Source organism: Nothobranchius furzeri, chromosome 8 (assembly GCF_043380555.1).
Source record: "Nothobranchius furzeri strain GRZ-AD chromosome 8, NfurGRZ-RIMD1, whole genome shotgun sequence".
Classification (NCBI taxonomy): domain Eukaryota; kingdom Metazoa; phylum Chordata; class Actinopteri; order Cyprinodontiformes; family Nothobranchiidae; genus Nothobranchius; species Nothobranchius furzeri.
This window is the reverse complement of record NC_091748.1, coordinates 10,824,729-10,852,652: the sequence shown is the minus strand read 5'-3', so window position 1 is coordinate 10,852,652 and position 27,924 is coordinate 10,824,729.

Sequence of the window (27,924 nt, the reverse complement as noted above, 5' to 3'; positions counted from 1 at the left end):
GGTCTGACTGAGGGCCTCCAGGAGAGAAGCCCAAGCAAGACGCGCCCCGAGGAGCGTCTTGCCACATGTCAGCACTAGGTCTGACTGAGCGCCTCCAGGAGAGAGGCCCAAGCAAGACGCGCCCCGAGGAGCGTCTTGCCACATGACAACACTGGGTCTGACTGAGCGCCTCCAGGAGAGAGGCCCAAGCAAGAAACGCCCGAGGAGCCTCTTGACACATGTCAACACTGGGTCTGACTGATCGCCTCCCCAGGAGAGAGGTCCAAGCAAGACGCGCCCTGAGGAGCGTCTTGCCACATGTCAACACTGGGTCTGACTGAGGGCCTCCAGGAGAGAAGCCCAAGCAAGACGCGCCCCGAGGAGCGTCTTGCCACATGTCAAACCTGGGTCTGAATGAGCGCCTCCAGGAGAGAGGCCCAAGCAAGACGCGCCTGGAGGAGCGTTTTGCCACATGTCAACACTGGGTCTGACAGAGGGCCTCAAGGGGAGAGGCCCAAGCAATATGCGCCCCGAGGAGCATCTTGCCACATATCAACAATGGGTCTGACTGAGGGCCTCCAGGAGAGAAGCCCAAGCAAGACGCGCCCCGAGGAGCGTCTTGCCACATGTCAGCACTCGGTCTCACTGAGCGCCTCCAGGAGAGAGGCCCAAGCAAGACGCGCCCCGAGGAGCATCTTGACACATGTCTCCTCTGGGTCTGACTGAGCGCCTCCAGGAGAGAGGCCCAAGCAAGACGTGCCCCGAGGAGCGTCTTGCCACATGTCAACACTGGGTCTGACTGAGTGCCTCAATTAGAGAAGCCCCAGCAAGACGCGCCCCGAGGAGCATCTTGCCACATGTCAACACTGGGTCTGACTGAGCGCCTCCAGGAGAGAGGCCCAAGCAAGACGCGCCCCGAGGAGCATCTTGACACATGTCTCCCCTGGGTCTGACTGAGCGGCTCCAGGAGAGAGGCCCAAGCAAGACGTGCCCCGAGGAGCGTCTTGCCACATGTGAACACTGGGTCTGACTGAGCGCCTCCAGGAGAGAGGCCCAAGCAAGACGCGCCCCGAGGAGCGTCTTGTCACATGTCACTACTCGGTCTTACTGAGCGCCTCCAGGAGAGAGGCCCAAGCAAGATGTGCCCCGAGGAGCGTCTTGCCACATGTCAACACTGGGTCTGACTGAGCTTCTCCAGGAGAGAGGCCCAAGCAAGACGCGCCCCGAGGAGCGTCTTGCCACATGTCACCTCTGGGTCTGACTGAGCACCTCCAGGAGAGAGGCCCAAGCAAGACGCGCCCCGAGGAGCGTCTTGTCACATGTCAACACTGGGTCTGACTGAGCGCCTCCAGGAGAGAGGCCCAAGCAAGAAACGCCCGAGGAGCGTCTTGACACATGTGAACACTGGGTCTGACTGAGGGCCTCCAGGAGAGAAGCCCAAGCAAGACGCGCCCCGCGGAGCTTCTTGCCACATGTCAGCACTCGGTCTTACTGAGCGCCTCCAGGAGAGAGGCCCAAATGAGACGCGCCCCGAGGAGCGTCTTGCCACATGTCAACAAAGGGTCTGACTGAGGGCCCCCAGGAGAGAAGCCCAAGCAAGACGCTCCCCGAGGAGCGTCTTGCCACATGTCAGCACTCGGTCTGACTGAACGCCTCCAGGAGAGAGGCCCAAGCAAGACCTGCCCCGAGGAGCATCTTGCCACATGTCAACACTGGGTCTGACTGAGCGCCTCCAGGAGAGAGGCCCAAGCAAGACGCGCCCCGAGGAGCGTCTTGCCACATGTGAACACTGGGTCTGACTGAGCGCCTCCAGGAAAGAGGCCCAAGCAAGACGCGCCCGGAGGAGCGTCTTGCCACATGTCAGCACTCGGTCTGACTGAGCGCCTCCAGGAGAGAGGCCCAAGCAAGACGCGCCCCGAGGAGCAGCTTGACACATGTCTCCTCTGGGTCTGACTGAGCGCCTACAGGAGAGAGGCCCAAGCAAGACGTGCCCCGAGGAGCGTCTTGCCACATGTCAACACTGGGTCTGACTGAGTGCCTCCATTAGAGAAGCCCCAGCAAGACGCGCCCCGAGGAGCATCTTGCCACATGTCAACACTGGGTCTGACTGAGAACCTCCAGGAGAGAGGCCCAAGCAAGACGCGCCCCGAGGAGCGTCTTGCCACATGTCAACACTGGGTCTGACTGAGCTTCTCCAGGAGAGAGGCCCAAGCAAGACGCGCCCCGAGGAGCGTCTTGCCACATGTCACCTCTGGGTCTGACTGAGCACCTCCAGGAGAGAGGCCCAAGCAAGACGCGCCCCGAGGAGCGTCTTGTCACATGTCAACACTGGGTCTGACTGAGCGCCTCCAGGAGAGAGGCCCAAGCAAGAAACGCCCGAGGAGCGTCTTGACACATGTGAACACTGGGTCTGACTGAGGGCCTCCAGGTGAGAAGCCCAAGCAAGACGCGCCCCGAGGAGCGTCTTGCCACATGTCAGCACTCGGTCTTACTGAGCGCCTCCAGGAGAGAGGCCCAAATGAGACGCGCCCCGAGGAGCGTCTTGCCACATGTCAACAAAGGGTCTGACTGAGGGCCTCCAGGAGAGAAGCCCAAGCAAGACGCGCCCCGAGGAGCGTCTTGCCACATGTCAGCACTCGGTCTGACTGAACGCCTCCAGGAGAGAGGCCCAAGCAAGACCTGCCCCGAGGAGCATCTTGCCACATGTCAACACTGGGTCTGACTGAGCGCCTCCAGGAGAGAGGCCCAAGCAAGACGCGCCCCGAGGAGCGTCTTGCCACATGTGAACACTGGGTCTGACTGAGCGCCTCCAGGAGAGAGGCCCAAGCAAGACGCGCCCGGAGGAGCGTCTTGCCACATGTCAGCACTCGGTCTGACTGAGTGCCTCCAGGAGAGAGGCCCAAGCAAGACGCGCCCCGAGGAGCATCTTGACACATGTCTCCTCTGGGTCTGACTGAGCGCCTACAGGAGAGAGGCCCAAGCAAGACGTGCCCCGAGGAGCGTCTTGCCACATGTCAACACTGGGTCTGACTGAGTGCCTCCATTAGAGAAGCCCCAGCAAGACGCGCCCCGAGGAGCATCTTGCCACATGTCAACACTGGGTCTGACTGAGAACCTCCAGGAGAGAGGCCCAAGCAAGACGCGCCCCGAGGAGCGTCTTGCCACATGGCAACACTGGGTCTGACTGAGCGCCTCCAGGAGAGAGGCCCAAGCAAGACGCGCCCCGAGGAGCGTCTTGTCACATGTCACTACTCGGTCTGACTGAGCGCCTCCAGGAGAGAGGCCCAAGTAAGACGTGCCCCGAGGAGCGTCTTGCCACATGTCAACAATGGGTCTGACTGAGGGCCTCCAGGAGAGAAGCCCAAGCAAGAAGCGCCCCGAGGAGCGTCTTGCCACATGTCAACACTGGGTCTGACTGAGCGCCTCCAGGAGAGAGGCCCAAGCAAGACATGCCCCGAGGAGCGTCTTGACACATGTCAACACTGGGTCTGACTGAGGGCCTCCATGAGAGAAGCCCAAGCAAGACGCGCCCCGAGGAGAGTCTTGCCACATGTCAACACTGGGTCTGACAGAGGGCATCCAGGAGAGAGGCCCAAGCAATACACGCCCCAAGGAGCGTCTTGCCACATGTCACCACTGCGTCTGACTGAGCGCCTCCAGGAGAGAGGCCCAAGCAAGAAGCGCCCCGAGGAGCGTCTTGCCACATGTCACCACAGGGTCTGACTGAGCGCCTCCAGGAGAGAGGCCCAAGCAAGAAGCGCCCCGAGGAGCGTCTTGCCACATGTCAGCACTCGGTCTGACTGAGCGCCTCCAGGAGAGAGGCCCAAGCAAGACGTGCCCCGAGGAGCGTCTTGCCACATGTCAACACTGGGTCTGACTGAGCGCCTCCAGGAGAGAAGCACAAGCAAGACGCGCCCCGAGGAGCGTCTTGCCACATGTGAACACTGGGTCTGACTGAGCGCCTCCAGGAGAGAGGCCCAAGCAAGACGGGCCCGGAGGAGCGTCTTGCCACATGTCAGCACTCGGTCTGACTGAGCGCCTCCAGGAGAGAGGCCCAAGCAAGACGCGCCCCAAGGAGCATCTTGACACATGTCTCCTCTGGGTCTGACTGAGCGCCTCCAGGAGAGAGGCCCAAGCAAGACGTGCCCCGAGGAGCGTCTTGCCACATGTCAACACTGGGTCTGACTGAGCGCCTCCAGGAGAGAGGCCCAAGCAAGACGCGCCCCGAGGAGCATCTTGACACATGTCTCCTCTGGGTCTGACTGAGCGCCTCCAGGAGAGAGGCCCAAGCAAGACGTGCCCCGAGGAGCGTCTTGCCACATGTGAACACTGGGTCTGACTGAGCGCCTCCAGGAGAGAGGCCCAAGCAAGACGCGCCCCGAGGAGCGTCTTGTAACATGTCACTACTCGGTCTGACTGAGCGCCTCCAGGAGAGAGGCCCAAGCAAGATGTGCCCCGAGGAGCGTCTTGCCACATGTCAACACTGGGTCTGACTGAGCTTCTCCAGGAGAGAGGCCCAAGCAAGACGCGCCCCGAGGAGCGTCTTGCCACATGTCACCTCTGGGTCTGACTGAGCACCTCCAGGAGAGAGGGCCAAGCAAGACGCGCCCCGAGGAGCGTCTTGTCACATGTCAACACTTGGTCTGACTGAGCGCCTCCAGGAGAGAGGCCCAAATGAGACGAGCCCCGAGGAGCGTCTTGCCACATGTCAACAAAGGGTCTGACTTAGGGCCTCCAGGAGAGAAGCCCAAGCAAGACGCGCCCCGAGGAGCGTCTTGCCACATGTCAGCACTCGGTCTGACTGAACGCCTCCAGGAGAGAGGCCCAAGCAAGACGTGCTACGAGGAGCATCTTGCCACATGTCAACACTGGGTCTGACTGAGCGCCTCCAGGAGAGAGGCCCAAGCAAGACGCGCCCCGAGGAGCGTCTTGCCACATGTGAACACTGGGTCTGATTGAGCGCCTCCAGGAGAGAGGCCCAAGCAAGACTCGCCCGGAGGAGCGTCTTGCCACATGTCAGCACTCGGTCTGACTGAGCGCCTCCAGGAGAGAGGCCCAAGCAAGACGCGCCCCGAGGAGCATCTTGACACATGTCTCCTCTGGGTCTGACTGAGCGCCTACAGGAGAGAGGCCCAAGCAAGACGTGCCCCGAGGAGCGTCTTGCCACATGTCAACACTGGGTCTGACTGAGTGCCTCCATTAGAGAAGCCCCAGCAAGACGCGCCCCGAGGAGCATCTTGCCACATGTCACTACTCGGTCTGACTGAGCGCCTCCAGGAGAGAGGCCCAAGCAAGACGCGCCCCGAGGAGCATCTTGACACATGTCTCCTCTGGGTCTGACTGAGCGCCTCCAGGAGAGAGGCCCAAGCAAGACGTGCCCCGAGGAGCGTCTTGCCACATGTGAACACTGGGTCTGACTGAGCGCCTCCAGGAGAGAGGCCCAAGCAAGACGCGCCCCGAGGAGCGTCTTGCCACATGTCACCTCTGGGTCTGACTGAGCACCTCCAGGAGAGAGGCCCAAGCAAGACGCGCCCCGAGGAGCGTCTTGTCACATGTGAACACTGGGTCTGACTGAGCGCCTCCAGGAGAGAGGCCCAAGCAAGACGCGCCCCGAGGAGCGTCTTGTCACATGTCACTACTCGGTCTGACTGAGCGCCTCCAGGAGAGAGGCCCAAGCAAGATGTGCCCCGAGGAGCGTCTTGCCACATGTCAACACTGGGTCTGACTGAGCTTCTCCAGGAGAGAGGCCCAAGCAAGACGCGCCCCGAGGAGCGTCTTGCCACATGTCACCTCTGGGTCTGACTGAGCACCTCCAGGAGAGAGGCCCAAGCAAGACGCGCCCCGAGGAGCGTCTTGTCACATGTCAACACTGGGTCTGACTGAGCGCCTCCAGGAGAGAGGCCCAAGCAAGAGGCGCCCCGAGGAGCGTCTTGCCACATGTCAGCACTCGGTCCGACTGAGCGCCTCCAGGAGAGAGGGCCAAGCAAGACGCACCCCGAGGAGCGTCTTGCCACATGTGAATGAAGGGTCCGACTGAGGGCCTCCAGGAGAGAAGCCCAAGCAAGACGCGCCCCGAGGAGCGTCTTGCCACATGTCAACACTGGGTCTGACTGAGCGCCTCCAGGAGAGAGGCCCAAGCAAGAAACGCCCGAGGAGCCTCTTGACACATGTCAACACTGGGTCTGGCTGATCGCCTCCCCAGGAGAGAGGCCCAAGCAAGAAACGCCCGAGGAGCCTCTTGACACATGTCAACACTGGGTCTGGCTGATCGCCTCCCCAGGAGAGAGGTCCAAGCAAGACGCGCCCTGAGGAGCGTCTTGCCACATGTCAACACTGGGTCTGACTGAGGGCCTCCAGGAGAGAAGCCCAAGCAAGACGCGCCCCGAGGAGCGTCTTGCCACATGTCAACACTGGGTCTGACTGAGCGCCTCCAGGAGAGAGGCCCAAGCAAGACGCGCCTGGAGGAGCGTTTAGCCACATGTCAACACTGGGTCTGACAGAGGGCCTCAAGGGGAGAGGCCCAAGCAAGATGCGCCCCGAGGAGCGTCTTGCCACATATCAACAATGGGTCTGACTGAGGGCCTCCAGGAGAGAAGCCCAAGCAAGACGCGCCCCGAGGAGCGTCTTGCCACATGTCAGCACTCGGTCTGACTGAACGCCTCCAGGAGAGAGGCCCAAGCAAGACGTGCCCCGAGGAGCATCTTGCCACATGTCAGCACTCGGTCTTACTGAGCGCCTCCAGGAGAGAGGCCCAAATGAGACGCGCCCCGAGGAGCGTCTTGCCACATGTCAACAAAGGGTCTGACTGAGGGCCTCCAGGAGAGAAGCCCAAGCAAGACGCGCCCCGAGGAGCGTCTTGCCACATGTCAGCACTCGGTCTGACTGAACGCCTCCAGGAGAGAGGCCCAAGCAAGACGTGCCCCGAGGAGCATCTTGCCACATGTCAACACTGGGTCTGACTGAGCGCCTCCAGGAGAGAGGCCCAAGCAAGACGCGCCCCGAGGAGCGTCTTGCCACATGTGAACACTGGGTCTGACTGAGCGCCTCCAGGAGAGAGGCCCAAGCAAGACGCGCCCGGAGGAGCGTCTTGCCACATGTCAGCACTCGGTCTGACTGAGCGCCTCCAGGAGAGAGGCCCAAGCAAGACGCGCCCCGAGGAGCATCTTGACACATGTCTCCTCTGGGTCTGACTGAGCGCCTACAGGAGAGAGGCCCAAGCAAGACGTGCCCCGAGGAGCGTCTTGCCACATGTCAACACTGGGTCTGACTGAGTGCCTCCATTAGAGAAGCCCCAGCAAGACGCGCCCCGAGGAGCATCTTGCCACATGTCAACACTGGGTCTGACTGAGAACCTCCAGGAGAGAGGCCCAAGCAAGACGCGCCCCGAGGAGCGTCTTGCCACATGTCAACACTGGGTCTGACTGAGCGCCTCCAGGAGAGAGGCCCAAGCAAGACGCGCCCCGAGGAGCGTCTTGTCACATGTCACTACTCGGTCTGACTGAGCGCCTCCAGGAGAGAGGCCCAAGTAAGACGTGCCCCGAGGAGCGTCTTGCCACATGTCAACAATGGGTCTGACTGAGGGCCTCCAGGAGAGAAGCCCAAGCAAGAAGCGCCCCGAGGAGCGTCTTGCCACATGTCAACACTGGGTCTGACTGAGCGCCTCCAGGAGAGAGGCCCAAGCAAGACACGCCCCGAGGAGCGTCTTGACACATGTCAACACTGGGTCTGACTGAGGGCCTCCATGAGAGAAGCCCAAGCAAGACGCGCCCCGAGGAGAGTCTTGCCACATGACAACACTGGGTCTGACAGAGGGCATCCAGGAGAGAGGCCCAAGCAATACGCGCCCCGAGGAGCGTCTTGCCACATGTCACCACTGCGTCTGACTGAGCGCCTCCAGGAGAGAGGCCCAAGCAAGAAGCGCCCCGAGGAGCGTCTTGCCACATGTCACCACAGGGTCTGACTGAGCGCCTCCAGGAGAGAGGCCCAAGCAAGACGCGCCCCGAGGAGCGTCTTGTCACATGTCACTACTCGGTCTGACTGAGCGCCTCCAGGAGAGAGGCCCAAGTAAGACGTGCCCCGAGGAGCGTCTTGCCACATGTCAACAATGGGTCTGACTGAGGGCCTCCAGGAGAGAAGCCCAAGCAAGAAGCGCCCCGAGGAGCGTCTTGCCACATGTCAACACTGGGTCTGACTGAACGCCTCCAGGAGAGAGGCCCAAGCAAGACGTGCCCCGAGGAGCATCTTGCCACATGTCAACACTGGGTCTGACTGAGCGCCTCCAGGAGAGAGGCCCAAGCAAGACGCGCCCCGAGGAGCGTCTTGCCACATGTGAACACTGGGTCTGACTGAGCGCCTCCAGGAGAGAGGCCCAAGCAAGACGCGCCCGGAGGAGCGTCTTGCCACATGTCAGCACTCGGTCTGACTGAGCGCCTCCAGGAGAGAGGCCCAAGCAAGACGCGCCCCGAGGAGCATCTTGACACATGTCTCCTCTGGGTCTGACTGAGCGCCTACAGGAGAGAGGCCCAAGCAAGACGTGCCCCGAGGAGCGTCTTGCCACATGTCAACACTGGGTCTGACTGAGTGCCTCCATTAGAGAAGCCCCAGCAAGACGCGCCCCGAGGAGCATCTTGCCACATGTCAACACTGGGTCTGACTGAGAACCTCCAGGAGAGAGGCCCAAGCAAGACGCGCCCCGAGGAGCGTCTTGCCACATGTCAACACTGGGTCTGACTGAGCGCCTCCAGGAGAGAGGCCCAAGCAAGAAGCGCCCCGAGGAGCGTCTTGCCACATGTCAACAATGGGTCTGACTGAGGGCCTCCAGGAGAGAAGCCCAAGCAAGAAGCGCCCCGAGGAGCGTCTTGCCACATGTCAACACTGGGTCTGACTGAGCGCCTCCAGGAGAGAGGCCCAAGCAAGACACGCCCCGAGGAGCGTCTTGACACATGTCAACACTGGGTCTGACTGAGGGCCTCCATGAGAGAAGCCCAAGCAAGACGCGCCCCGAGGAGAGTCTTGCCACATGTCAACACTGGGTCTGACAGAGGGCATCCAGGAGAGAGGCCCAAGCAATACGCGCCCCGAGGAGCGTCTTGCCACATGTCACCACTGCGTCTGACTGAGCGCCTCCAGGAGAGAGGCCCAAGCAAGAAGCGCCCCGAGGAGCGTCTTGCCACATGTCACCACAGGGTCTGACTGAGCGCCTCCAGGAGAGAGGCCCAAGCAAGACGCGCCCCGAGGAGCGTCTTGTCACATGTCACTACTCGGTCTGACTGAGCGCCTCCAGGAGAGAGACCCAAGTAAGACGTGCCCCGAGGAGCGTCTTGCCACATGTCAACAATGGGTCTGACTGAGGGCCTCCAGGAGAGAAGCCCAAGCAAGAAGCGCCCCGAGGAGCGTCTTGCCACATGTCAACACTGGGTCTGACTGAGCGCCTCCAGGAGAGAGGCCCAAGCAAGACACGCCCCGAGGAGCGTCTTGACACATGTCAACACTGGGTCTGACTGAGGGCCTCCATGAGAGAAGCCCAAGCAAGATGCGCCCCGAGGAGAGTCTTGCCACATGTCAACACTGGGTCTGACTGAGCGCCTCCAGGAGAGAGGCCCAAGCAAGATGCGCCCCGAGGAGCATCTTGACACATGTCTCCTCTGGGTCTGACTGAGCGCCTCCAGGAGAGAGGCCCAAGCAAGACGTGCCCCGAGGAGCGTCTTGCCACATGTGAACACTGGGTCTGACTGAGCGCCTCCAGGAGAGAGGCCCAAGCAAGACGCGCCCCGAGGAGCGTCTTGTAACATGTCACTACTCGGTCTGACTGAGCGCCTCCAGGAGAGAGGCCCAAGCAAGATGTGCCCCGAGGAGCATCTTGCCACATGTCAACACTGGGTCTGACTGAGCTTCTCCAGGAGAGAGGACCAAGCAAGACGCGCCCCGAGGAGCGTCTTGCCACATGTCACCTCTGGGTCTGACTGAGCACCTCCAGGAGAGAGGGCCAAGCAAGACGCGCCCCGAGGAGCGTCTTGTCACATGTCAACACTTGGTCTGACTGAGCGCCTCCAGGAGAGAGGCCCAAGCAAGAAACGCCCGAGGAGCGTCTTGACACATGTGAACACTGGGTCTGACTGAGGGCCTCCAGGAGAGAAGCCCAAGCAAGACGCGCCCCGAGGAGCGTCTTGCCACATGTCAGCACTCGGTCTTACTGAGCGCCTCCAGGAGAGAGGCCCAAATGAGACGAGCCCCGAGGAGCGTCTTGCCACATGTCAACAAAGGGTCTGACTTAGGGCCTCCAGGAGAGAAGCCCAAGCAAGACGCGCCCCGAGGAGCGTCTTGCCACATGTCAGCACTCGGTCTGACTGAACGCCTCCAGGAGAGAGGCCCAAGCAAGACGTGCTACGAGGAGCATCTTGCCACATGTCAACACTGGGTCTGACTGAGCGCCTCCAGGAGAGAGGCCCAAGCAAGACGCGCCCCGAGGAGCGTCTTGCCACATGTGAACACTGGGTCTGACTGAGCGCCTCCAGGAGAGAGGCCCAAGCAAGACTCGCCCGGAGGAGCGTCTTGCCACATGTCAGCACTCGGTCTGACTGAGCGCCTCCAGGAGAGAGGCCCAAGCAAGACGCGCCCCGAGGAGCATCTTGACACATGTCTCCTCTGGGTCTGACTGAGCGCCTACAGGAGAGAGGCCCAAGCAAGACGTGCCCCGAGGAGCGTCTTGCCACATGTCAACACTGGGTCTGACTGAGTGCCTCCATTAGAGAAGCCCCAGCAAGACGCGCCCCGAGGAGCATCTTGCCACATGTCACTACTCGGTCTGACTGAGCGCCTCCAGGAGAGAGGCCCAAGCAAGACGCGCCCCGAGGAGCATCTTGACACATGTCTCCTCTGGGTCTGACTGAGCGCCTCCAGGAGAGAGGCCCAAGCAAGACGTGCCCCGAGGAGCGTCTTGCCACATGTGAACACTGGGTCTGACTGAGCGCCTCCAGGAGAGAGGCCCAAGCAAGACGCGCCCCGAGGAGCGTCTTGCCACATGTCACCTCTGGGTCTGACTGAGCACCTCCAGGAGAGAGGCCCAAGCAAGACGCGCCCCGAGGAGCGTCTTGTCACATGTGAACACTGGGTCTGACTGAGCGCCTCCAGGAGAGAGGCCCAAGCAAGACGCGCCCCGAGGAGCGTCTTGTCACATGTCACTACTCGGTCTGACTGAGCGCCTCCAGGAGAGAGGCCCAAGCAAGATGTGCCCCGAGGAGCGTCTTGCCACATGTCAACACTGGGTCTGACTGAGCTTCTCCAGGAGAGAGGCCCAAGCAAGACGCGCCCCGAGGAACGTCTTGCCACATGTCACCTCTGGGTCTGACTGAGCACCTCCAGGAGAGAGGCCCAAGCAAGACGCGCCCCGAGGAGCGTCTTGTCACATGTCAACACTGGGTCTGACTGAGCGCCTCCAGGAGAGAGGCCCAAGCAAGAGGCGCCCCGAGGAGCGTCTTGCCACATGTCAGCACTCGGTCCGACTGAGCGCCTCCAGGAGAGAGGGCCAAGCAAGACGCACCCCGAGGAGCGTCTTGCCACATGTGAATGAAGGGTCCGACTGAGGGCCTCCAGGAGAGAAGCCCAAGCAAGACGCGCCCCGAGGAGCGTCTTGCCACATGTCAGCACTAGGTCTGACTGAGCGCCTCCAGGAGAGAGGCCCAAGCAAGACGCGCCCCGAGGAGCGTCTTGCCACATGTCAACACTGGGTCTGACTGAGCGCCTCCAGGAGAGAGGCCCAAGCAAGAAACGCCCGAGGAGCCTCTTGACACATGTCAACACTGGGTCTGGCTGATCGCCTCCCCAGGAGAGAGGTCCAAGCAAGACGCGCCCTGAGGAGCGTCTTGCCACATGTCAACACTGGGTCGGACTGAGGGCCTCCAGGAGAGAAGCCCAAGCAAGACGCGCCCCGAGGAGCGTCTTGCCACATGTCAACACTGGGTCTGACTGAGCGCCTCCAGGAGAGAGGCCCAAGCAAGACGCGCCTGGAGGAGCGTTTAGCCACATGTCAACACTGGGTCTGACAGAGGGCCTCAAGGGGAGAGGCCCAAGCAAGATGCGCCCCGAGGAGCGTCTTGCCACATATCAACAATGGGTCTGACTGAGGGCCTCCAGGAGAGAAGCCCAAGCAAGACGCGCCCCGAGGAGCGTCTTGCCACATGTCAGCACTCGGTCTGACTGAACGCCTCCAGGAGAGAGGCCCAAGCAAGACGTGCCCCGAGGAGCATCTTGCCACATGTCAGCACTCGGTCTTACTGAGCGCCTCCAGGAGAGAGGCCCAAATGAGACGCGCCCCGAGGAGCGTCTTGCCACATGTCAACAAAGGGTCTGACTGAGGGCCTCCAGGAGAGAAGCCCAAGCAAGACGCGCCCCGAGGAGCGTCTTGCCACATGTCAGCACTCGGTCTGACTGAACGCCTCCAGGAGAGAGGCCCAAGCAAGACGTGCCCCGAGGAGCATCTTGCCACATGTCAACACTGGGTCTGACTGAGCGCCTCCAGGAGAGAGGCCCAAGCAAGACGCGCCCCGAGGAGCGTCTTGCCACATGTGAACACTCGGTCTGACTGAGCGCCTCCAGGAGAGAGGCCCAAGCAAGACGCGCCCGGAGGAGCGTCTTGCCACATGTCAGCACTCGGTCTGACTGAGCGCCTCCAGGAGAGAGGCCCAAGCAAGACGCGCCCCGAGGAGCATCTTGACACATGTCTCCTCTGGGTCTGACTGAGCGCCTACAGGAGAGAGGCCCAAGCAAGACGTGCCCCGAGGAGCGTCTTGCCACATGTCAACACTGGGTCTGACTGAGTGCCTCTATTAGAGAAGCCCCAGCAAGACGCGCCCCGAGGAGCATCTTGCCACATGTCAACACTGGGTCTGACTGAGAACCTCCAGGAGAGAGGCCCAAGCAAGACGCGCCCCGAGGAGCGTCTTGCCACATGTCAACACTGGGTCTGACTGAGCGCCTCCAGGAGAGAGGCCCAAGCAAGACGCGCCCCGAGGAGCGTCTTGTCACATGTCACTACTCGGTCTGACTGAGCGCCTCCAGGAGAGAGGCCCAAGTAAGACGTGCCCCGAGGAGCGTCTTGCCACATGTCAACAATGGGTCTGACTGAGGGCCTCCAGGAGAGAAGCCCAAGCAAGAAGCGCCCCGAGGAGCGTCTTGCCACATGTCAACACTGGGTCTGACTGAGCGCCTCCAGGAGAGAGGCCCAAGCAAGACACGCCCCGAGGAGCGTCTTGACACATGTCAACACTGGGTCTGACTGAGGGCCTCCATGAGAGAAGCCCAAGCAAGACGCGCCCCGAGGAGAGTCTTGCCACATGTCAACACTGGGTCTGACAGAGGGCATCCAGGAGAGAGGCCCAAGCAATACGCGCCCCGAGGAGCGTCTTGCCACATGTCACCACTGCGTCTGACTGAGCGCCTCCAGGAGAGAGGCCCAAGCAAGAAGCGCCCCGAGGAGCGTCTTGCCACATGTCACCACAGGGTCTGACTGAGCGCCTCCAGGAGAGAGGCCCAAGCAAGACGCGCCCCGAGGAGCGTCTTGTCACATGTCACTACTCGGTCTGACTGAGCGCCTCCAGGAGAGAGGCCCAAGTAAGACGTGCCCCGAGGAGCGTCTTGCCACATGTCAACAATGGGTCTGACTGAGGGCCTCCAGGAGAGAAGCCCAAGCAAGAAGCGCCCCGAGCAGCGTCTTGCCACATGTCAACACTGGGTCTGACTGAACGCCTCCAGGAGAGAGGCCCAAGCAAGACGTGCCCCGAGGAGCATCTTGCCACATGTCAACACTGGGTCTGACTGAGCGCCTCCAGGAGAGAGGCCCAAGCAAGACGCGCCCCGAGGAGCGTCTTGCCACATGTGAACACTGGGTCTGACTGAGCGCCTCCAGGAGAGAGGCCCAAGCAAGACGCGCCCGGAGGAGCGTCTTGCCACATGTCAGCACTCGGTCTGACTGAGCGCCTCCAGGAGAGAGGCCCAAGCAAGACGCGCCCCGAGGAGCATCTTGACACATGTCTCCTCTGGGTCTGACTGAGCGCCTACAGGAGAGAGGCCCAAGCAAGACGTGCCCCGAGGAGCGTCTTGCCACATGTCAACACTGGGTCTGACTGAGTGCCTCCATTAGAGAAGCCCCAGCAAGACGCGCCCCGAGGAGCATCTTGCCACATGTCAACACTGGGTCTGACTGAGAACCTCCAGGAGAGAGGCCCAAGCAAGACGCGCCCCGAGGAGCGTCTTGCCACATGTCAACACTGGGTCTGACTGAGCGCCTCCAGGAGAGAGGCCCAAGCAAGACGCGCCCCGAGGAGCGTCTTGTCACATGTCACTACTCGGTCTGACTGAGCGCCTCCAGGAGAGAGGCCCAAGTAAGACGTGCCCCGAGGAGCGTCTTGCCACATGTCAACAATGGGTCTGACTGAGGGCCTCCAGGAGAGAAGCCCAAGCAAGAAGCGCCCCGAGGAGCGTCTTGCCACATGTCAACACTGGGTCTGACTGAGCGCCTCCAGGAGAGAGGCCCAAGCAAGACACGCCCCGAGGAGCGTCTTGACACATGTCAACACTGGGTCTGACTGAGGGCCTCCATGAGAGAAGCCCAAGCAAGACGCGCCCCGAGGAGAGTCTTGCCACATGTCAACACTGGGTCTGACAGAGGGCATCCAGGAGAGAGGCCCAAGCAATACGCGCCCCGAGGAGCGTCTTGCCACATGTCACCACTGCGTCTGACTGAGCGCCTCCAGGAGAGAGGCCCAAGCAAGAAGCGCCCCGAGGAGCGTCTTGCCACATGTCACCACAGGGTCTGACTGAGCGCCTCCAGGAGAGAGGCCCAAGCAAGACGCGCCCCGAGGAGCGTCTTGTCACATGTCACTACTCGGTCTGACTGAGCGCCTCCAGGAGAGAGACCCAAGTAAGACGTGCCCCGAGGAGCGTCTTGCCACATGTCAACAATGGGTCTGACTGAGGGCCTCCAGGAGAGAAGCCCAAGCAAGAAGCGCCCCGAGGAGCGTCTTGCCACATGTCAACACTGGGTCTGACTGAGCGCCTCCAGGAGAGAGGCCCAAGCAAGACACGCCCCGAGGAGCGTCCTGACACATGTCAACACTGGGTCTGACTGAGGGCCTCCATGAGAGAAGCCCAAGCAAGATGCGCCCCGAGGAGAGTCTTGCCACATGTGAACACTGGGTCTGACTGAGCACCTCCAGGAGAGAGGCCCAAGCAAGACGCGCCCCGAGGAGCGTCTTGTCACATGTCACTACTCGGTCTGACTGAGCGCCTCCAGGAGAGAGGCCCAAGCAAGATGTGCCCCGAGGAGCGTCTTGCCACATGTCAACACTGGGTCTGACTGAGCTTCTCCAGGAGAGAGGCCCAAGCAAGACGCGCCCCGAGGAGCGTCTTGCCACATGTCACCTCTGGGTCTGACTGAGCACCTCCAGGAGAGAGGCCCAAGCAAGACGCGCCCCGAGGAGCGTCTTGTGACATGTCAACACTGGGTCTGACTGAGCGCCTCCAGGAGAGAGGCCCAAGCAAGAAACGCCCGAGGAGCGTCTTGACACATGTGAACACTGGGTCTGACTGAGGGCCTCCAGGAGAGAAGCCCAAGCAAGACGCGCCCCGAGGAGCGTCTTGCCACATGTCAGCACTCGGTCTTATTGAGCGCCTCCAGGAGAGAGGCCCAAATGAGACGCGCCCCGAGGAGCGTCTTGCCACATGTCAACAAAGGGTCTGACTGAGGGCCTCCAGGAGAGAAGCCCAAGCAAGACGCGCCCCGAGGAGCGTCTTGCCACATGTCAGCACTCGGTCTGACTGAACGCCTCCAGGAGAGAGGCCCAAGCAAGACGTGCCCCGAGGAGCATCTTGCCACATGTCAACACTGGGTCTGACTGAGCGCCTCCAGGAGAGAGGCCCAAGCAAGACGCGCCCCGAGGAGCGTCTTGCCACATGTAAACACTGGGTCTGACTGAGCGCCTCCAGGAGAGAGGCCCAAGCAAGACGCGCCCGGAGGAGCGTCTTGCCACATGTCAGCACTCGGTCTGACTGAGCGCCTCCAGGAGAGAGGCCCAAGCAAGACGCGCCCCGAGGAGCATCTTGACACATGTCTCCTCTGGGTCTGACTGAGCGCCTACAGGAGAGAGGCCCAAGCAAGACGTTCCCCGAGGAGCGTCTTGCCACATGTCAACACTGGGTCTGACTGAGTGCCTCCATTAGAGAAGCCCCAGCAAGACGCGCCCCGAGGAGCATCTTGCCACATGTCAACACTGGGTCTGACTGAGAACCTCCAGGAGAGAGGCCCAAGCAAGACGCGCCCTGAGGAGCGTCTTGCCACATGTCAACACTGGGTCTGACTGAGCGCCTCCAGGAGAGAGGCCCAAGCAAGACGCGCCCCGAGGAGCGTCTTGTCACATGTCACTACTCGGTCTGACTGAGCGCCTCCAGGAGAGAGGCCCAAGTAAGACGTGCCCCGAGGAGCGTCTTGCCACATGTCAACAATGGGTCTGACTGAGGGCCTCCAGGAGAGAAGCCCAAGCAAGAAGCGCCCCGAGGAGCGTCTTGCCACATGTCAACACTGGTTCTGACTGAGCGCCTCCAGGAGAGAGGCCCAAGCAAGACACGCCCCGAGGAGCGTCTTGACACATGTCAACACTGGGTCTGACTGAGGGCCTCCATGAGAGAAGCCCAAGCAAGACGCGCCCCGAGGAGAGTCTTGCCACATGTCAACACTGGGTCTGACAGAGGGCATCCAGGAGAGAGAGCCAAGCAATACGCGCCCCGAGGAGCGTCTTGCCACATGTCACCACTGCGTCTGACTGAGCGCCTCCAGGAGAGAGGCCCAAGCAAGAAGCGCCCCGAGGAGCGTCTTGCCACATGTCACCACAGGGTCTGACTGAGCGCCTCCAGGAGAGAGGCCCAAGCAAGAAGCGCCCCGAGGAGCGTCTTGCCACATGTCAGCACTCGGTCTGACTGAGCGCCTCCAGGAGAGAGGCCCAAGCAAGACGTGCCCCGAGGAGCGTCTTGCCACATGTCAACACTGGGTCTGACTGAGCGCCTCCAGGAGAGAGGCCCAAGCAAGAAGCGCCCCGAGGAGCGTCTTGCCACATGTGAACACTGGGTCTGACTGAGCGCCTCCAGGAGAGAGGCCCAAGCAAGACGGGCCCGGAGGAGCGTCTTGCCACATGTCAGCACTCGGTCTGACTGAGCGCCTCAAGGAGAGAGGCCCAAGCAAGATGCGCCCCAAGGAGCATCTTGACACATGTCTCCTCTGGGTCTGACTGAGCGCCTCCAGGAGAGAGGCCCAAGCAAGACGTGCCCCGAGGAGCGTCTTGCCACATGTCAACACTGGGTCTGACTGAGCGCCTCCAGGAGAGAGGCCCAAGCAAGAAATGCCCCGAGGAGCATCTTGACACATGTCTCCTCTGGGTCTGACTGAGCGCCTCCAGGAGAGAGGCCCAAGCAAGACGCGCCCCGAGGAGCGTCTTGTAACATGTCACTACTCGGTCTGACTGAGCGCCTCCAGGAGAGAGACCCAAGCAAGATGTGCCCCGAGGAGCGTCTTGCCACATGTCAACACTGGGTCTGACTGAGGTTCTCCAGGAGAGAGGCCCAAGCAAGACGTGCCCCGAGGAGCGTCTTGCCACATGTCACCTCTGGGTCTGACTGAGCACCTCCAGGAGAGAGGCCCAAGCAAGACGCGCCCCGAGGAGCGTCTTGTCACATGTCAACACTGGGTCTGACTGAGCGCCTCCAGGAGAGAGGCCCAAGCAAGAAACGCCCGAGGAGCGTCTTGACACATGTGAACACTGGGTCTGACTGAGGGCCTCCAGGAGAGAAGCCCAAGCAAGACGCGCCCCGAGGAGCGTCTTGCCACATGTCAGCACTCGGTCTTACTGAGCGCCTCAAGGAGAGAGGCCCAAATGAGACGCGCCCCGAGGAGCGTCTTGCCACATGTCAACAAAGGGTCTGACTGAGGGCCTCCAGGAGAGAAGCCCAAGCAGGACGCGCCCCGAGGAGCGTCTTGCCACATGTCAGCACTCGGTCTGACTGAACGCCTCCAGGAGAGAGGCCCAAGCAAGACGTGCCCCGAGGAGCATCTTGCCACATGTCAACACTGGGTCTGACTGAGCGCCTCCAGGAGAGAGGCCCAAGCAAGACGCGCCCCGAGGAGCGTCTTGCCACATGTGAACACTGGGTCTGACTGAGCGCCTCCAGGAGAGAGGCCCAAGCAAGACGCGCCCGGAGGAGCGTCTTGCCACATGTCAGCACTCGGTCTGACTGAGCGCCTCCAGGAGAGAGGCCCAAGCAAGACGCGCCCCGAGGAGCATCTTGACACATGTCTCCTCTGGGTCTGACTGAGCGCCTACAGGAGAGAGGCCCAAGCAAGACGTGCCCCGAGGAGCGTCTTGCCACATGTCAACACTGGGTCTGACTGAGTGCCTCCATTAGAGAAGCCCCAGCAAGACGCGCCCCGAGGAGCATCTTGCCACATGTCAACACTGGGTCTGACTGAGCGCCTCCAGGAGAGAGGCCCAAGCAAGACGCGCCCCGAGGAGCATCTTGACACATGTCTCCTCTGGGTCTGACTGAGCGCCTCCAGGAGAGAGGCCCAAGCAAGACGTGCCCCGAGGAGCGTCTTGCCACATGTGAACACTGGGTCTGACTGAGCGCCTCCAGGAGAGAGGCCCAAGCAAGACGCGCCCCGAGGAGCGTCTTGTCACATGTCACTACTCGGTCTGACTGAGCGCCTCCAGGAGAGAGGCCCAAGCAAGATGTGCCCCGAGGAGCGTCTTGCCACATGTCAACACTGGGTCTGACTGAGCTTCTCCAGGAGAGAGGCCCAAGCAAGACGCGCCCCGAGGAGCGTCTTGCCACATGTCACCTCTGGGTCTGACTGAGCACCTCCAGGAGAGATGCCCAAGCAAGACGCGCCCCGAGGAGCGTCTTGTCACATGTCAACACTGGGTCTGACTGAGCGCCTCCAGGAGAGAGGCCCAAGCAAGAAACGCCCGAGGAGCGTCTTGACACATGTGAACACTGGGTCTGACTGAGGGCCTCCAGGAGAGAAGCCCAAGCAAGACGCGCCCCGAGGAGCGTCTTGCCACATGTCAGCACTCGGTCTTACTGAGCGCCTCCAGGAGAGAGGCCCAAATGAGACGCGCCCCGAGGAGCGTCTTGCCACATGTCAACAAAGGGTCTGACTGAGCTTCTCCAGGAGAGAGGCCCAAGCAAGACGCGCCCCGAGGAGCGTCTTGCCACATGTCACCTCTGGGTCTGACTGAGCACCTCCAGGAGAGATGCCCAAGCATGACGCGCCCCGAGGAGCGTCTTGTCACATGTCAACACTGGGTCTGACTGAGCGCCTCCAGGAGAGAGGCCCAAGCAAGAAACGCCCGAGGAGCGTCTTGACACATGTGAACACTGGGTCTGACTGAGGGCCTCCAGGAGAGAAGCCCAAGCAAGACGCGCCCCGAGGAGCGTCTTGCCACATGTCAGCACTCGGTCTTACTGAGCGCCTCCAGGAGAGAGGCCCAAATGAGACGCGCCCCGAGGAGCGTCTTGCCACATGTCAACAAAGGGTCTGACTGAGGGCCTCCAGGAGAGAAGACCAAGCAAGACGCGCCCCGAGGAGCGTCTTGCCACATGTCAGCACTCGGTCTGACTGAACGCCTCCAGGAGAGAGGCCCAAGCAAGACGTGCCCCGAGGAGCATCTTGCCACATGTCAACACTGGGTCTGACTGAGCGCCTCCAGGAGAGAGGCCCAAGCAAGACGCGCCCAGAGGAGCGTCTTGCCACATGTGAACACTGGGTCTGACTGAGCGCCTCCAGGAGAGAGGCCCAAGCAAGACGCGCCCGGAGGAGCGTCTTGCCACATGTCAGCACTCGGTCTGACTGAGCGCCTCCAGGAGAGAGGCCCAAGCAAGACGCGCCCCGAGGAGCATCTTGACACATGTCTCCTCTGGGTCTGACTGAGCGCCTACAGGAGAGAGGCCCAAGCAAGACGTGCCCCGAGGAGCGTCTTGCCACATGTCAACACTGGGTCTGACTGAGTGCCTCCATTAGAGAAGCCCCAGCAAGACGCGCCCGAGGAGCATCTTGCCACATGTCAACACTGGGTCTGACTGAGAACCTCCAGGAGAGAGGCCCAAGCAAGACACGCCCCGAGGAGCGTCTTGCCACATGTCAACACTGGGTCTGACTGAGCGCCTCCAGGAGAGAGGCCCAAGCAAGACGCGCCCCGAGGAGCGTCTTGTCACATGTCACTACTCGGTCTGACTGAGCGCCTCCATGAGAGAGGCCCAAGCAAGACGTGCCCCGAGGAGCGTCTTGCCACATGTCAACAATGGGTCTGACTGTGGGCCTCCAGGACAGAAGCCCAAGCAAGAAGCGCCCCGAGGAGCGTCTTGCCACATGTCAACACTGGGTCTGACTGAGCGCCTCCAGGAGAGAGGCCCAAAAAAGACACGACCCGAGGAGCGTCTTGACACATGTCAACACTGGGTCTGACTGAGGGCCTCCATGAGAGAAGCCCAAGCAAGACGCGCCCCGAGGAGAGTCTTGCCACATGTCAACACTGGGTCTGACAGAGGGCATCCAGGAGAGAGGCCCAAGCAATATGCGCCCCGAGGAGCGTCTTGCCACATGTCACCACTGCGTCTGACTGAGCGCCTCCAGGAGAGAGGCCCAAGCAAGAAGCGCCCCGAGGAGCGTCTTGCCACATGTCACCACAGGGTCTGACTGAGCGCCTCCAGGAGAGAGGCCCAAGCAAGAAGCGCCCCGAGGAGCGTCTTGCCACATGTCAGCACTCGGTCTGACTGAGCGCCTCCAGGAGAGAGGCCCAAGCAAGACGTGCCCCGAGGAGCGTCTTGCCACATGTCAACACTGGGTCTGACTGAGCGCCTCCAGGAGAGAGGCCCAAGCAAGACGCGCCCCGAGGAGCGTCTTGCCACATGTGAACACTGGGTCTGACTGAGCGCCTCCAGGAGAGAGGCCCAAGCAAGACGGGCCCGGAGGAGCGTCTTGCCACATGTCAGCACTCGGTCTGACTGAGCGCCTCCAGGAGAGAGGCCCAAGCAAGACGCGCCCCAAGGAGCATCTTGACACATGTCTCCTCTGGGTCTGACTGAGCACCTCCAGGAGAGAGGCCCAAGCAAGACGTGCCCCGAGGAGCGTCTTGCCACATGTCAACACTGGGTCTGACTGAGAACCTCCAGGAGAGAGTTCCAAGCAAGACGCGCCCCGAGGAGCGTCTTGCCACATGTCAACACTGGGTCTGACTGAGCGCCTCCAGGAGAGAGGCCCAAGCAAGACGCGCCCCGAGGAGCGTCTTGTCACATGTCACTACTCGGTCTGACTGAGCGCCTCCAGGAGAGAGGCCCAAGCAAGACGTGCCCCGAGGAGCGTCTTGCCACATGTCAACAATGGGTTAGACTGAGGGCCTCCAGGAGAGAAGCCCAAGCAAGACACGCCCCGAGGAGCGTCTTGACACATGTCAACACTGGGTCTGACTGAGGGCCTCCATGAGAGAAGCCCAAGCAAGACGCTCCCCGAGGAGAGTCTTGCCACATGTCAACACTGGGTCTGACTGAGGGCCTCCAGGAGAGAAGCCCAAGCAAGAAGCGCCCCGAGGAGCGTCTTGCCACATGTCAACACTGGGTCTGACTGAGCGCCTCCAGGAGAGAGGCCCAAGCAAGACACGCCCCGAGGAGCGTCTTGCCAAATGTCACCACTGGGTCTGACTGAGAGCCTCCAGGAGAGAGGCCCAAGCAAGAAGCGCCCCGAGGAGCGTCTTGCCACGTGTCAACACTGGGTCTGATTGAGGGCCTTCTGGAGAGAGGCCCAAGCAAGACGCGCCCCGAGGAGCGTCTTGCCACATGTCAACAATGGGTCTGACTGAGGGCCTCCAGGAGAGAAGCCCAAGCAAGACGCGCCCTGAGGAGCTTCTTGCCACTTGTCAGCACTCGGTCTGACTGAGCGCCTCCAGGAGTGAGGCCAAAGCAAGACGCGCCCCGAGGAGCGTCTTGACACATGTCAACACTGGGTCGGACAGAGGGCCTCCATGAGAGAGGCCCAAGCAAGACGCGCCCCGAGGAGTGTCTTGCCACATGTCAACACTGGGTCTGACTGAGCGCCTCCAGGAGAGAGGCCCAAGCAAGACGCGCCCCGAGGAGCGTCTTGCCACGTGTCAACACTGCGTCTGACTTAGCGCCTCCAGGAGAGAGGCCCAAGCAAGATGCGCCCCAAGGAGCGTCTTGCCACGTGTCACCACTGGGTCTGACTGAGCTCCTCCAGGAGAGAGGCCCAAGCAAGACGCGCCCCGAGGAGCATCTTGCCACGTGTCACCACTGGGTCTGATTGAGCACCTCCAGGAGAGAGGCCCCAGCAAGACGCGCCCCGAGGAGCGTCTTGCCTTATGTCAGCACTCGGTCTGACTGAGCGCCTCCAGGAGAGAGGCCCAAGCAAGACGCGCCCCGAGGAGCGTCTTGCCACATGTCAACACTGGGTCTGACTGAGCGCCTCCAGGAGAGAGGCCCAAGCAAGAAACGCCCGAGGAGCCTCTTGACACATGTCAACACTGGGTCTGACTGATCGCCTCCCCAGGAGAGAGGTCCAAGCAAGACGCGCCCTGAGGAGCATCTTGCCACATGTCAACACTGGGTCTGACTGAGGGCCTCCAGGAGAGAAGCCCAAGCAAGACGCGCCCCGAGGAGCGTCTTGCCACATGTCAAACCTGGGTCTGAATGAGCGCCTCCAGGAGAGAGGCCCAAGCAAGACGCGCCTGGAGGAGCGTTTTGCCACATGTCAACACTGGGTCTGACAGAGGGCCTCAAGGGGAGAGGCCCAAGCAATATGCGCCCCGAGGAGCATCTTGCCACATATCAACAATGGGTCTGACTGAGGGCCTCCAGGAGAGAAGCCCAAGCAAGACGCGCCCCGAGGAGCGTCTTGCCACATGTCAGCACTCGGTCTTACTGAGCGCCTCCAGGAGAGAGGCCCAAGCAAGACGCGCCCCGAGGAGCATCTTGACACATGTCTCCTCTGGGTCTGACTGAGCGCCTCCAGGAGAGAGGCCCAAGCAAGACGTGCCCCGAGGAGCGTCTTGCCACATGTCAACACTGGGTCTGACTGAGTGCCTCCATTAGAGAAGCCCCAGCAAGACGCGCCCCGAGGAGCATCTTGCCACATGTCAACACTGGGTCTGACTGAGCGCCTCCAGGAGAGAGGCCCAAGCAAGACGCGCCCCGAGGAGCATCTTGACACATGTCTCCTCTGGGTCTGACTGAGCGGCTCCAGGAGAGAGGCCCAAGCAAGACGTGCCCCGAGGAGCGTCTTGCCACATGTGAACACTGGGTCTGACTGAGCGCCTCCAGGAGAGAGGCCCAAGCAAGACGCGCCCCGAGGAGCGTCTTGTCACATGTCACTACTCGGTCTTACTGAGCGCCTCCAGGAGAGAGGCCCAAGCAAGATGTGCCCCGAGGAGCGTCTTGCCACATGTCAACACTGGGTCTGACTGAGCTTCTCCAGGAGAGAGGCCCACGCAAGACGCGCCCCGAGGAGCGTCTTGCCACATGTCACCTCTGGGTCTGACTGAGCACCTCCAGGAGAGAGGCCCAAGCAAGACGCACCCCGAGGAGCGTCTTGTCACATGTCAACACTGGGTCTGACTGAGCGCCTCCAGGAGAGAGGCCCAAGCAAGAAACGCCCGAGGAGCGTCTTGACACATGTGAACACTGGGTCTGACTGAGGGCCTCCAGGAGAGAAGCCCAAGCAAGACGCGCCCCGAGGAGCGTCATGCCACATGTCAGCACTCGGTCTTACTGAGCGCCTCCAGGAGAGAGGCCCAAATGAGACGCGCCCCGAGGAGCGTCTTGCCACATGTCAACAAAGGGTCTGACTGAGGGCCCCCAGGAGAGAAGCCCAAGCAAGACGCGCCCCGAGGAGCGTCTTGCCACATGTCAGCACTCGGTCTGACTGAACGCCTCCAGGAGAGAGGCCCAAGCAAGACCTGCCCCGAGGAGCATCTTGCCACATGTCAACACTGGGTCTGACTGAGCGCCTCCAGGAGAGAGGCCCAAGCAAGACGCGCCCCGAGGAGCGTCTTGCCACATGTCAACACTGGGTCTGACTGAGCGCCTCCAGGAGAGAGGCCCAAGCAAGAAACGCCCGAGGAGCGTCTTGACACATGTGAACACTGGGTCTGACTGAGGACCTCCAGGAGAGAAGCCCAAGCAAGACGCGCCCCGAGGAGCGTCTTGCCACATGTCAGCACTCGGTCTTACTGAGCGCCTCCAGGAGAGAGGCCCAAATGAGACGCGCCCCGAGGAGCGTCTTGCCACATGTCAACAAAGGGTCTGACTGAGGGCCTCCAGGAGAGAAGCCCAAGCAGGACGCGCCCCGAGGAGCGTCTTGCCACATGTCAGCACTCGGTCTGACTGAACGCCTCCAGGAGAGAGGCCCAAGCAAGACGTGCCCCGAGGAGCATCTTGCCACATGTCAACACTGGGTCTGACTGAGCGCCTCCAGGAGAGAGGCCCAAGCAAGACGCGCCCCGAGGAGCGTCTTGCCACATGTGAACACAGGGTCTGACTGAGCGCCTCCAGGAGAGAGGCCCAAGCAAGACGCGCCCGGAGGAGCGTCTTGCCACATGTCAGCACTCGGTCTGACTGAGCGCCTCCAGGAGAGAGGCCCAAGCAAGACGCGCCCCGAGGAGCATCTTGACACATGTCTCCTCTGGGTCTGACTGAGCGCCTACAGGAGAGAGGCCCAAGCAAGACGTGCCCCGAGGAGCGTCTTGCCACATGTCAACACTGGGTCTGACTGAGTGCCTCCATTAGAGAAGCCCCATTAAGACGCGCCCCGAGGAGCATCTTGCCACATGTCAACACTGGGTCTGACTGAGCGCCTCCAGGAGAGAGGCCCAAGCAAGACGCGCCCCGAGGAGCATCTTGACACATGTCTCCTCTGGGTCTGACTGAGCGCCTCCAGGAGAGAGGCCCAAGCAAGACGTGCCCCGAGGAGCGTCTTGCCACATGTGAACACTGGGTCTGACTGAGCGCCTCCAGGAGAGAGGCCCAAGCAAGACGCGCCCCGAGGAGCGTCTTGTCACATGTCACTACTCGGTCTGACTGAGCGCCTCCAGGAGAGAGGCCCAAGCAAGATGTGCCCCGAGGAGCGTCTTGCCACATGTCAACACTGGGTCTGACTGAGCTTCTCCAGGAGAGAGGCCCAAGCAAGACGCGCCCCGAGGAGCGTCTTGCCACATGTCACCTCTGGGTCTGACTGAGCACCTCCAGGAGAGATGCCCAAGCAAGACGCGCCCCGAGGAGCGTCTTGTCACATGTCAACACTGGGTCTGACTGAGCGCCTCCAGGAGAGATGCCCAAGCAAGAAACGCCCGAGGAGCGTCTTGACACATGTGAACACTGGGTCTGACTGAGGGCCTCCAGGAGAGAAGCCCAAGCAAGACGCGCCCCGAGGAGCGTCTTGCCACATGTCAGCAATCGGTCTTACTGAGCGCCTCCAGGAGAGAGGCCCAAATGAGACGCGCCCCGAGGAGCGTCTTGCCACATGTCAACAAAGGGTCTGACTGAGGGCCTCCAGGAGAGAAGACCAAGCAAGACGCGCCCCGAGGAGCGTCTTGCCACATGTCAGCACTCGGTCTGACTGAACGCCTCCAGGAGAGAGGCCCAAGCAAGACGTGCCCCGAGGAGCATCTTGCCACATGTCAACACTGGGTCTGACTGAGCGCCTCCAGGAGAGAGGCCCAAGCAAGACGCGCCCAGAGGAGCGTCTTGCCACATGTGAACACTGGGTCTGACTGAGCGCCTCCAGGAGAGAGGCCCAAGCAAGACGCGCCCGGAGGAGCGTCTTGCCACATGTCAGCACTCGGTCTGACTGAGCGCCTCCAGGAGAGAGGCCCAAGCAAGACGCGCCCCGAGGAGCATCTTGACACATGTCTCCTCTGGGTCTTACTGAGCGGCTCCAGGAGAGAGGCCCAAGCAAGACGTGCCCCGAGGAGCGTCTTGCCACATGTGAACACTGGGTCTGACTGAGCGCCTCCAGGAGAGAGGCCCAAGCAAGACGCGCCCCGAGGAGCGTCTTGTCACATGTCACTACTCGGTCTTACTGAGCGCCTCCAGGAGAGAGGCCCAAGCAAGATGTGCCCCGAGGAGCGTCTTGCCACATGTCAACACTGGGTCTGACTGAGCTTCTCCAGGAGAGAGGCCCAAGCAAGACGCACCCCGAGGAGCGTCTTGCCACATATCACCTCTGGGTCTGACTGAGCACCTCCAGGAGAGAGGCCCAAGCAAGACGCACCCCGAGGAGCGTCTTGTCACATGTCAACACTGGGTCTGACTGAGCGCCTCCAGGAGAGAGGCCCAAGCAAGAAACGCCCGAGGAGCGTCTTGACACATGTGAACACTGGGTCTGACTGAGGGCCTCCAGGAGAGAAGCCCAAGCAAGACGCGCCCCGAGGAGCGTCTTGCCACATGTCAGCACTCGGTCTTACTGAGCGCCTCCAGGAGAGAGGCCCAAATGAGACGCGCCCCGAGGAGCGTCTTGCCACATGTCAACAAAGGGTCTGACTGAGGGCCCCCAGGAGAGAAGCCCAAGCAAGACGCGCCCCGAAGAGCGTCTTGCCACATGTCAGCACTCGGTCTGACTGAACGCCTCCAGGAGAGAGGCCCAAGCAAGACCTGCCCCGAGGAGCATCTTGCCACATGTCAACACTGGGTCTGACTGAGCGCCTCCAGGAGAGAGGCCCAAGCAAGACGCGCCCCGAGGAGCGTCTTGCCACATGTCAACACTGGGTCTGACTGAGCGCCTCCAGGAGAGAGGCCCAAGCAAGAAACGCCCGAGGAGCGTCTTGACACATGTGAACACTGGGTCTGACTGAGGGCCTCCAGGAGAGAAGCCCAAGCAAGACGCGCCCCGAGGAGCGTCTTGCCACATGTCAGCACTCGGTCTGACTGAGCGCCTCCAGGAGAGAGGCCCAAGCAAGACGTGCCCCGAGGAGCGTCTTGCCACATGTCAACAATGGGTTAGACTGAGGGCCTCCAGGAGAGAAGCCCAAGCAAGACACGCCCCGAGGAGCGTCTTGACACATGTCAACACTGGGTCTGACTGAGGGCCTCCATGAGAGAAGCCCAAGCAAGACGCTCCCCGAGGAGAGTCTTGCCACATGTCAACACTGGGTCTGACTGAGGGCCTCCAGGAGAGAAGCCCAAGCAAGAAGCGCCCCGAGGAGCGTCTTGCCACATGTCAACACTGGGTCTGACTGAGCGCCTCCAGGAGAGAGGCCCAAGCAAGACACGCCCCGAGGAGCGTCTTGCCAAATGTCACCACTGGGTCTGACTGAGAGCCTCCAGGAGAGAGGCCCAAGCAAGAAGCGCCCCGAGGAGCGTCTTGCCACGTGTCAACACTGGGTCTGATTGAGGGCCTTCTGGAGAGAGGCCCAAGCAAGACGCGCCCCGAGGAGCGTCTTGCCACATGTCAACAATGGGTCTGACTGAGGGCCTCCAGGAGAGAAGCCCAAGCAAGACGCGCCCTGAGGAGCTTCTTGCCACTTGTCAGCACTCGGTCTGACTGAGCGCCTCCAGGAGTGAGGCCAAAGCAAGACGCGCCCCGAGGAGCGTCTTGACACATGTCAACACTGGGTCGGACAGAGGGCCTCCATGAGAGAGGCCCAAGCAAGACGCGCCCCGAGGAGTGTCTTGCCACATGTCAACACTGGGTCTGACTGAGCGCCTCCAGGAGAGAGGCCCAAGCAAGACGCGCCCCGAGGAGCGTCTTGCCACGTGTCAACACTGCGTCTGACTTAGCGCCTCCAGGAGAGAGGCCCAAGCAAGATGTGCCCCAAGGAGCGTCTTGCCACGTGTCACCACTGGGTCTGACTGAGCTCCTCCAGGAGAGAGGCCCAAGCAAGACGCGCCCCGAGGAGCATC